The 10,222-nt window shown below is 33.4% G+C and overlaps 1 long non-coding RNA gene across 1 annotated transcript; it reads left to right on the plus strand.

Annotated features, from left to right (window-relative positions):
* Positions 1-1,335: 1,335 nt before the first annotated feature.
* LOC111193758 (uncharacterized) lies at positions 1,336-9,195 on the plus strand. The gene is made up of 3 exons (XR_007439274.1): positions 1,336-1,571; positions 7,462-8,159; positions 9,008-9,195. It is a non-coding gene; the product is annotated as an uncharacterized LOC111193758 (long non-coding RNA).
* Positions 9,196-10,222: the final 1,027 nt, after the last annotated feature.

Genomic DNA, 10,222 nt, shown 5'->3' on the forward strand with positions numbered 1-10,222 from the left:
TCATCCTGGATGCTTCTGAGCCCAGAAAGAAGTTTACGATACTTCTGGACATGGTTAACATGAGACTTCTCACTGCTCATCACTTTACAAGGACGATTGAGACTCCAGGAAGTAAATTCTGATCATGTTATCCAAATTTATAAATAGATTTGGATCAAAATCAAGCTAAAGGTAGGATATAAAGTAAAAAGTCATAAAATATCTAATCCCCACTGCTGCTTTTTCATGCAATAATGTGTTTTTTTTTTTACAATTTAATTTATCAATATGTGATACATTATGTATTACTATGTTAATTGGTATCACAGGCTTCATTTTGTTGCATGTATCTTAAATGTGTTCATAATAAAACATTACATTAAGAATTTAAGAAACTCAATTTTATTATAATAAAGGAATATATAGTTATGTGTGAATAATATATAGATAGTTAGAGAGACAGGCAGAGAAATAGACAGATTTATCAGTAGTTATATGCAAAACAACTGTTTAATTTTTTTTTAAAAGTTATACTACTAAACACAAATGCTACAAACCAAAAGTAGTTCTAAGACCTTAAAAGCGCCAGTCCATGAGTTTTAGCGATTTAGAGACCCCTCTGGTAAGAATGTGTAATTGCACCAAGCTTGCCGTAAAGTACTTTTAAAACATGCATTGTAGTGCAGTCTCTTTTTCGATTGCCTGAATCTGATGAATTTTGAACTGGGTTTTCCATTATGATATCTCCATGTTTGCAGTAGCACTTATATCAGCACCATAAGCAGCACTGTGTTTGTTCTGGTAAACAACAAAAGTTTTGGAAAGTGACATGATCAGAAAAAGCTCCAGAAACACCTACCAGACCTCACACTGCTTTTAGATTGAATATGCTGTGCTTTGCAGAAGCATACTGATGTCATTTATTTGAACATTGTGTATTCTCCTCACTCAGTAATACTACTGCTTTCAATTTGTAAGAAAAAAAAGAAGAAAACTCTTAAGGACTGATGCTTTAAGAGGTTAAAATGTTGGAGCATCTTAGCATTTGTCCATATTTGGGTTGCGTTTCAGTCTAGGACATTTGAACTTAGAACACCTCAGGTCTGAAAGTGCAAAGGATTTCTGATGCCAAAAGCAAACAAGAGCTCCAGTAAAAGCTTTTACCTCAAGTGCCATCCTGGCTTAAGCCTCAGTCATGGGCAGAGAGAGTGTGTGTGAAGATAGAAAGGTGTGTGTTTGTGTACATGTGTGTTTTAAATAGAGCACGAGTGCATCTGCTGCCTGGGCCTCAGGCATCTGGACGATACTCCCCTGCACTGCAAAATCCACACCATCTTTACCGGATTTGTTTTTCCATTGCAGATGGTCTCGTGCACATGTTTTCCTCCCATTGGCTGGAGATCCAGAGCTGCTACTGATACACCACACACAGCTCTGCATAAAAGGCAGCTTCTCCTTCACTGTCTTCTACTTCTGCAGAACCCGGAGGAGAGCAAGAAACAACCAGAAGAAATCAGAGGAGAAGATGAGCGATGTTATTTGTGCAGTTGTGCAATGAGCACGGGCAGAAACCTGCAGAGCTGCAATTACAGGTAAATAATCTAATAATGCATGCATTTCCAATAACTGCTAAAAGAACGGTCTTTGGATGTCTTTAATCTACCAGTATAACATCAGTTAATGCAAAATGAAGCTGCTATTAAGTTTTAATATATTATTATGCTTAGATTAGAAGCACATGCAATGCAATGATGCTGATATAAAGTGTTTATATATTAATATACTGCGATTAGTCACACATACAATGCAATGATGCTGATATAAAGTGTTTATATATTAATATACTGCGATTAGTCACACATACAATGTAATGATGCTGATATAAACTGTTTTATATTAATATACTGAGATAAGTCACACATCTGAAATAAAATGCTATTATATTAATACTGGGTTATTACTGGGTTTTAAATTGTTTTTTCACAGTATTGCATAATAGTAATTTCATTTATCAGTATATGATAAATCATGTATTATTATGATGCTTTGTTTCAGAGGTTTCCTTTTGTTGCATGCATCTTAAATGTGTTCATAATCAAACATTACATTAAATAGTTTGAATGACTTTAAAAACTATCAAGGCATTAGTTATTTTGCAATAACTAGTGCAGCTTATAATTATAATATTATGAGTAATAATTAGTTATGGTATGTGTAAACAGACAGATACACTTCTACTGAAGAGAAACATTATATTTTAATGCGAAATGATGTTGCAATAAATCCTCCTTTAAAGTAATATATAGTTATGGTATGGTATATATAATAGACAGATAGATAGAAAGATAGACTACTAAAGAGAAACATTATCAAAATGATGTTTCTATAAATTGTTCTAGTGATATATAGTTATGTTATGTATAATAGACAGAGTAGAAAGAAAGAAAGAAAGATTTATAGATAGACAGGCAGACAGATAGATAGCAGACAGACAGACAGATAGACTACTATTGAAGAGACTCATTATATTTTAATGCAACATGATGTTGCAATAAATCCTTCTCTAAAGTAATAAATTAAAGTAAGTAAAAGAAAAGTAAGTACAGATTTGTACTTAAAAGGGTACAAAGCTTGTCGCTGGGGCTGTACCTTATAATGAGGCACAAAAAAGTACCTTTCAGTGAAAGTCCTTTTTGTACCCATGGTTTTTGTGCCAGTAAAGATTATAACAATTATAAACATTATAAACACTTCAGAGGGAACAAATCTGACCCTGTAAAGACCAATATTGTACCTTTGAGTGTACAATTATGAAGAGTGTACCTTTGAGTACAAAAAAAGTACTCATATCATACCTCTGTTTTTTAGAGTGTAGATAGATAGATAGATAGATAGATAGATAGATAGATAGATAGATAGATAGATAGATAGATAGATAGATAGATAGATAGATAGACTACTAAAGAGAAACATTATTAAAATTATGTTTCTATAAATTGTTCTAGTGATATATAGTTAAGGTATGTATAATAGACAGAGTGGAAAGAAAATAAGAACGATAGATAGATAGATAGATAGATAGATAGATAGATAGATAGATAGATAGATAGATAGATAGATAGATAGATAGATAGATAGATAGATAGATAGATAGATAGATAGATAGATAGATAGACTACTAAAGAGAAACATTATCAAAATGACGTTTCTATAAATTGTTCTAGTGATATATAGTTATGGATATAAGACATAATAGACAGAGTAGAAAGAAAGATAATTTAATACATCTTTTTATTTTGTTTTATGGTAATTTTATGATAATTCATGTATGACTACAATGCTTGGCATCTTGGTATCAGATCGTTCTTTAGTTTAGTTTAGTTCTTAATTGTGTTAAAAATGTGGTAAGTACAGAAGTACTTCAAAATATATCCAGCATGTAGACGATAAGTAATTTAGCAATATTGTTAGTTTATGTTTAATTATATAATATTTTCTAATAATTAATACTAAGTAGGATATTAATAGAAAATATGCAAGTTATAATAATAAAGCCTTTATGCTTTAGATCATTGTACAAGAACTCTACTCTGATCAAATTATGGATTAAACTGTTACTAGCAACTACACATAGAATATAAAGAGAGAATTCAGCACATTTCTCATCCCTATTGTTTAACAAACAACTGTGATCCACATTAACATATCTGTTAATGCTGGCCACGCTAGTTTTATTAGTTTCAATGGATATATTGTTTTAATTTAACCTAGAAATAAAAAAACATGGTTTAAAGATGTGAACAGCCTGTGTAAGGACCATTTAGCTACATAAATGTAAAAACAAAAAGTGTTTAAGCAAATTTCTCAGGAGACGCCATTCATTTTATTGTTTGTATACAGTTGGTCGAAAGCTAAAATGCAATAAATATAAATGTTACATTTATTTCTAAAGTTGTACTGGGGTGTCTAGTCTCACAGTAAGTTATAAATGTGTATATCACCATCGATACACAGATATACAGTATCCTGTGTAATATTTTATATCACCATCGGACCAGTATTCCCTCATTGGTGCATTCCTAAATATAAAGTTTCATTAGAAATACCATGACTAGAGAGACTGTTATTGTGTGATTCACAATATGTACACTAAGAAGAAATTAAGCAAAAAGAAGAAAATAAAAAAGATTAGGTTATATATTCATATATAAATATCAAAAGCAACAAATGTATTGTATTATTAAAACAAAAACATTCTTCTTCTTCTTCTTCTTCTTCTTCTTCTTATTATTATTATTATTATTATTATTATTATTATTATTATTATTATTATTATTATTATTATTATTATTATTATTACTTAAGATTAATAATGAAAGGTTGTGTCAATTTTCTTGGTCTTGTACTAAATAATAGCTGTTCTGTGGTGGTCTATCCTGTAGGGTCCTGAGCAATATATGGAATTAATATGATATTATTTAAATTACATTTAAGTTATTTTATAGGCAGATATATAGATAATATAACAATATATTTTCATGCAAAATAATGTCGCTATAAAGTATATATAATGTATATAAGTATATAATGTCTTTAAAGTAATATATAGTTATGTTATGTATAATCGATAAACAGACAGACAGACTGACAGATATGTAGATAGATAGAGCCACTACTACAGAAGAGATGCATTATCTTTTAATGCAAAATGATGTTGCTATTAAATCTTATTTAATGCATATACTGAGACTAGTAGAGCATACATTGCAATGTATGGTGTAGTGTATAGAGTTCCTGTATTCTGACTTGAGCTTCTGACCACAGAATATATTACTGGGTTTGAAGGACTCAATCAATGTTTGCCGTATTATGTAACAAATCCTTTTATTTTGTTTTATTAATTTATGATCATTAATGTATAACAACATTGCTTGGTATCTTGGTATCTGATATCGTTCTTTAGTTATGTTAAGTTTTTAATTTTGCAAGTTAATAATAATAATAATAATAATAATAATAATAATAATAAAGATTTTATGCTGTAAACAATATACTAAATTATTGTACAGGAACTCTACTCTAGTCTGTTAATTTAAAAAAAGATTTACAGATGTGGACATTTGGTGTAAGGACCAGTTAGCTACATAGATGTGAAACCAAAAAACCTAAAATGCAATAAATACAAATATTACATTTCTAAATTTTAGAAAAGTTATACCGGGTGTCCAGTCTCACTGTAACTTATAAATGTGTATAACATCATTGGCTCAGTATTACCACATCGGTATTATTTGAATTACGATTAAATTATTCTGTGCAAACACCATGGAATGTATTATCAAATAACTCAAATTAAATACATGTGGACAAAATTTTATGTTCTGTAGCCTCCATTCATCTTCCTTCCACCAGAGGGCAGCACTACACAGCAGCAGAATCTAATGTACGGCAACCTCTCAGTCTGAGAGAACTTTCTGAATGAATCTTTGCATTTGACAACCTTTAACAAAAGTACAGTTAAATTAAGCAGTATATACATATATTATATTACAAATTAAGATCACAGAGTACACAAGTAAATCCATTTATAAAACTGCATTTAAAATCATTAATAAAACATGTAGAATATTAATTTTCATTTTTAATTAAATTGATTTTCAAGCATAAATGTGCCTTTTGTGTGACCTGTCACTTTCCCCTCTGACCAGGTAGCCCCATACTCAGACCTACTTCAGTTCTCACTCAGTGAAACTATCATCCACATCAGCTTAAGCACCTCCCAAGCCTGGTAGTTTCCATCCCCTTGAACCTAAAAGAATTAGGTCTCCTTAGGAAATTATGTGAGTTGGAAGCTTTGAGCCAGAGGGGGTTTAGAGAAAACAACATCGCCTGTGACATTAATTCCCTGAGATGTTCTCAAGGCAAGCTCACACTGGATCACTGACTAGATAAACCTACCAGTCTCTGTCCTCACCGTGAGGACTATGCTATCTCTTTTACACAGCTTATGATTCTTCATATGCTCAACATAGCAGTTGTAGATTAAAAATGCTGTTTACTTTAAATAAGACACTTGTTTAAAATTGTAACTAGTTTAAAATTATGTAATATAGTAATAAACTAGTTTTCATTGTTTTAAGCAGACAGGCCTACTTGTTCTTTGATATATATAGCTCGGGGAAAAATAAGAGACTTAAAAATTAGAAAATAAAAATTAGATTTTACCAAATTGAAAACCTCTGGAATATAATCAAGAGGAAGATGGATGATCACAAGCCATCAAACCAAGCTGAACTGCTTGATTTTTTTGCACCAGGAGTAAAGGCATAAAGTTATCCAAAAGCAGCGTGTAAGACTGGTGGAGGAGAAAATGCCAAGATGCATGGAATCTATGATTAAAAACCAGGGTTATTGCACCAAATATTAATTTCTGAACTCTTAAAACTTGAACTATGAACATGAACTTGTTTTCTTTGCCTTATTTGAGGTCTGAAAGCTCTGCATTTGCATGATTTTTTTGTTATTCCAGCCATTTCTCATTTTCTGCAAATAAATGCTCTAAATGACAATATTTTTATTTGAAATTTGGGAGAAATGTTGTCTTTAGTTTATAGAATAAAATAACAGTGTTGATTTTACTCAAACATAAACCTATAAATAGCAAAATCAGAGAAACTGATTGAGAAACTGAAGTGGTCTCTTAATTGATCCAGAGTTGTATATAGCTAATAAATATAGCTAATATTTCACTTAACCAGTAAAATATTAAATTGTCAGTAAATCTTTATTACCTTTCCAACATTTAGCTGAGTCAAAGTACAGGGCACTGCTTCCAGGTTGCTGTTTCAAGAGGCCAAATCATAAGTCTAGTTCCAACATGATTTTGTTGGAACTGGATGATGCAGCTGAAACTGACGCTTTAGACTTTGGAGCTTCCTGCCTTATTGAGCAATATGGCGTGAAGGTTGAGTGTGCAGCAACATCCAATGAAATTGCTAATAAACCTCCCTAAATTTATCACATACAATATTAAAGTAAAGAAGACAATTTATGTACAAAACCTTTACTAAGCATCAAATTTACATTTATATATACAGTTACATTTACATGCACTGCATTAACACAAGTATTGGGACACCCATTTATTGTACAATTATTTTTTCTTCCTCATCCCTAACTCTCCAACTAATGACAAAAGTAATCGTTGGATCACCATACAGGTTTAAACATAATTTAAAGCGTGGATGCTTTTTATCCCTTTATCCTACGTCTGGCATTGTATTATTATATGGTGTCAATAGGTTCATTTGTTCCTTATGCAGTAAACTGTGTAATCTGTTATAGAAATGGGTGTATCTTAATTTTGATTATTTGTGAGTAAAATACCTGTTTTACCAGTTACCTTTTTTATATAGTAAGAAGTTGTGCGCAGTCCACTGGATCTACTAAACAAAGTATGTGTTTCTTTGTTTCTTCTTACAGGAACCATAAATACTTTTATCAGGGATTCCTTGTACAGGAGCAAGAAGTCCTGTTTGTTGATCTTATTTGACCTAAAAGGCATGCAAAGGTGGTATTTTTATTTTATTTTATTTTTTAAGTTAGAGATACACCAGAGTCCCCAGAGGAAACCCACACAGACACGGAGAACATGGAAACTCCACCCAGATAGGGACTTGAACCCAGGACCCCAGTGCTGAGAGGCGAATGTGCTTACCACTAAGCCACTGTGCACTGTTCTAATGTCGGATCAGAACGCTCCGGGTGGTAGATCCTCAAGACCATGAATGAGAAATTGAATATGTGTTTAACTTCATGTGTAACTTTAATTTCCAAGTAAGAATATCATCTAAGTAAACAAAGCCATGACTCAAATTAGCCCTACTGATGAGATCTAAACTAAACATCAATCTCATTATTTTCCATGTTCTTTATCCTTGCGATCAATCACCTTGCTCAGTGCCAAACTGAATGTCATGAGACAGAGATTGCTCATGCATTAAGATGTTCTTCTTGCCTCTCCATCTTTGTACGTCTGTAGAAATCAGGATTCCTCAGACAGGCTATGTCTGCTTTCAACTGTCCAGTTTTGGTGAGCCTGTGCCCACTGCAGCCTCAGCTTTCTGTTCTTGTCTGACAGAAGAAGAACCTGACAGAGCCTTCTGCCAGTCTTTCTCAAGGTTTGACTTGTTATCCATTCTGAGTTACAGTAGCTTTTTTTTTTTACACGATTTTGACTGGAGTGCTCAGTCCTGGTGCTGGGGCTCTATCACTGTGCGAAGTTCAGTCTCAAACCTATCATACCTGCTCCAGGTAAGGAAGGTCTTCAGGAGCAAGGGATTTCTGTTTGCAATATATTTTTTATTAGACAATTCTGAGTAAACTGGAAAGAGCTGGGCTAAAACCCCTAGGTGATCAGTAGTGACCACTAAACTAGAAATACTGAAACTGGTTCTTCTCTCACTAACAAGTATGACATACTGAAAATCACAAAGTTTTATACAATTGAAAGATCAAACAGTTGCACAACTGAGTAGGTGTACCAATCTTTCTATTAAATTGATCTGTTTGACTAAACTGACCTGTGTCAAACCTTACTTGAAGGTGCCAAGTTGTGAAACCTTGATTTCCTGAAATTTGGGACTCAGTAGCAGGATGACTCCTCAGGCCAGGAATCTCTCCATCTTTGTACCTCAGCTGAAATCAAGATTCCTCAGACCAGGCTATGTCTTCAACTGTCCAGTTTTGGTGAGCCTGTGCCCACTGCAGCCTCAGCTTTCTGTTCTTGTCTGACAGAAGAAGAACCTGACAGAGCCTTTTGCCAGTCTTTCTCAAGGTTTGACTTGTTATCCATTCTGAGATGCTTGTTGTCTGAGTTACAGTAGCCTATCAGTCAGATTGAACAAGTCTGGCAAGTTGATCTCTTGAATTCTAGTGGCTGCTTTCTTCTGGCACTATCAAGCATGTTACACTTAATATCACTAAGACTTGATCAGTTTTTCTGTGTTGTCTGTATCCAATATTTCAGACTTTGCTGCCGTTGGAGTGCTCAAACCTGGTGCTGGGGCTCTACCACTGTGCAAAGTTCAGTCTCAAATCTATCATACCTGGTCCAGGTAAGGAAGGTCTTCAGAAGCAAGGAATTTTATTTGACAATGTATTTTTCATTAGACAATTCTGAGACTATTGGGCTAAAAGTCCTAGGGGACCAGTAATTCTAAAAATAATCTATTAAATTTACCTGTGTTTGACTAATTTGGCCTGTGTCAAACCTTACTAGAAGGAGCCAAGTTGTGAAACCTTGATTCCCTAAAATGTTGGGCCAGGAATCTCTACATCTTTGTACCTCAGCTGACATCAGGATTCCTCAGATCAGTCCAGTTTTGGTGAGCCTCGGCTTTCTGTTTTTATGAAAGAAGAAGAACCTGACAGAGCTTTCTGCCGGTCATTTTGTCTGCCAAACAATTTTAATTAGACAATTCTAAACTGGAGAATGTTGGGCTGAAAGTTCTAGGTGAACAGTAGTTCTAGAAATACTCAAACTATTTCTCCTGGCAGTAACATGTATGACATACTCAAAATTGTTTGTATGTACGATTGACAGGTCAAACAGTTGCACAATAGAGTAGGTGTATAGATCTTTTTATTAAATTGATCTGAGTTTGACTAAATTGACCTGTGTCGAACCTTCCTAGAAGGTGCCAAGTTGTGAAACACTCATTTCCTGAAACGTGGGACTCTCCTTGTAGCAGGAAAACTCCTCATGCCAGGAATCTATCACCCAGCTTTAAATCGACCATATCTGATCCTGGTTATAAATGCTTTCAGGGACATTTGTTTCATCAGATCTCTGCAGAAATCTCCAGGCTTGTAGAGCTTAAAGACCATGAAGGGGCATCCAGGTATATGTCATTATGATTTCTAGTATAAACAGAGCCATAGACTCAGCATTCAGCCTTTTAGACAAGGCTAGGATACATCTGACATACTGTACATTTCATATTAAGGAAATCTTTAAACTCAATGTCATACCAACAGTAGTAAAAGAAATAATTTAACATTGATCTAAATGTTTTTTTTCTGTGCTATTTATTCCAAGAAATGAATACTTTGCTAAAACAAGATTTTGTATGGTGAATGCCAATGATTGCAATGTGTTCTTCTTGGCCCTTTATAATGTAACATGTAGCAATGTTTATATTCAGTTTGACCGCAGAATGATTCCTTAATATATTACTTCTGT

Source organism: Astyanax mexicanus, chromosome 5 (genome assembly GCF_023375975.1).
Source record: "Astyanax mexicanus isolate ESR-SI-001 chromosome 5, AstMex3_surface, whole genome shotgun sequence".
Classification (NCBI taxonomy): Eukaryota; Metazoa; Chordata; class Actinopteri; order Characiformes; family Acestrorhamphidae; genus Astyanax; species Astyanax mexicanus.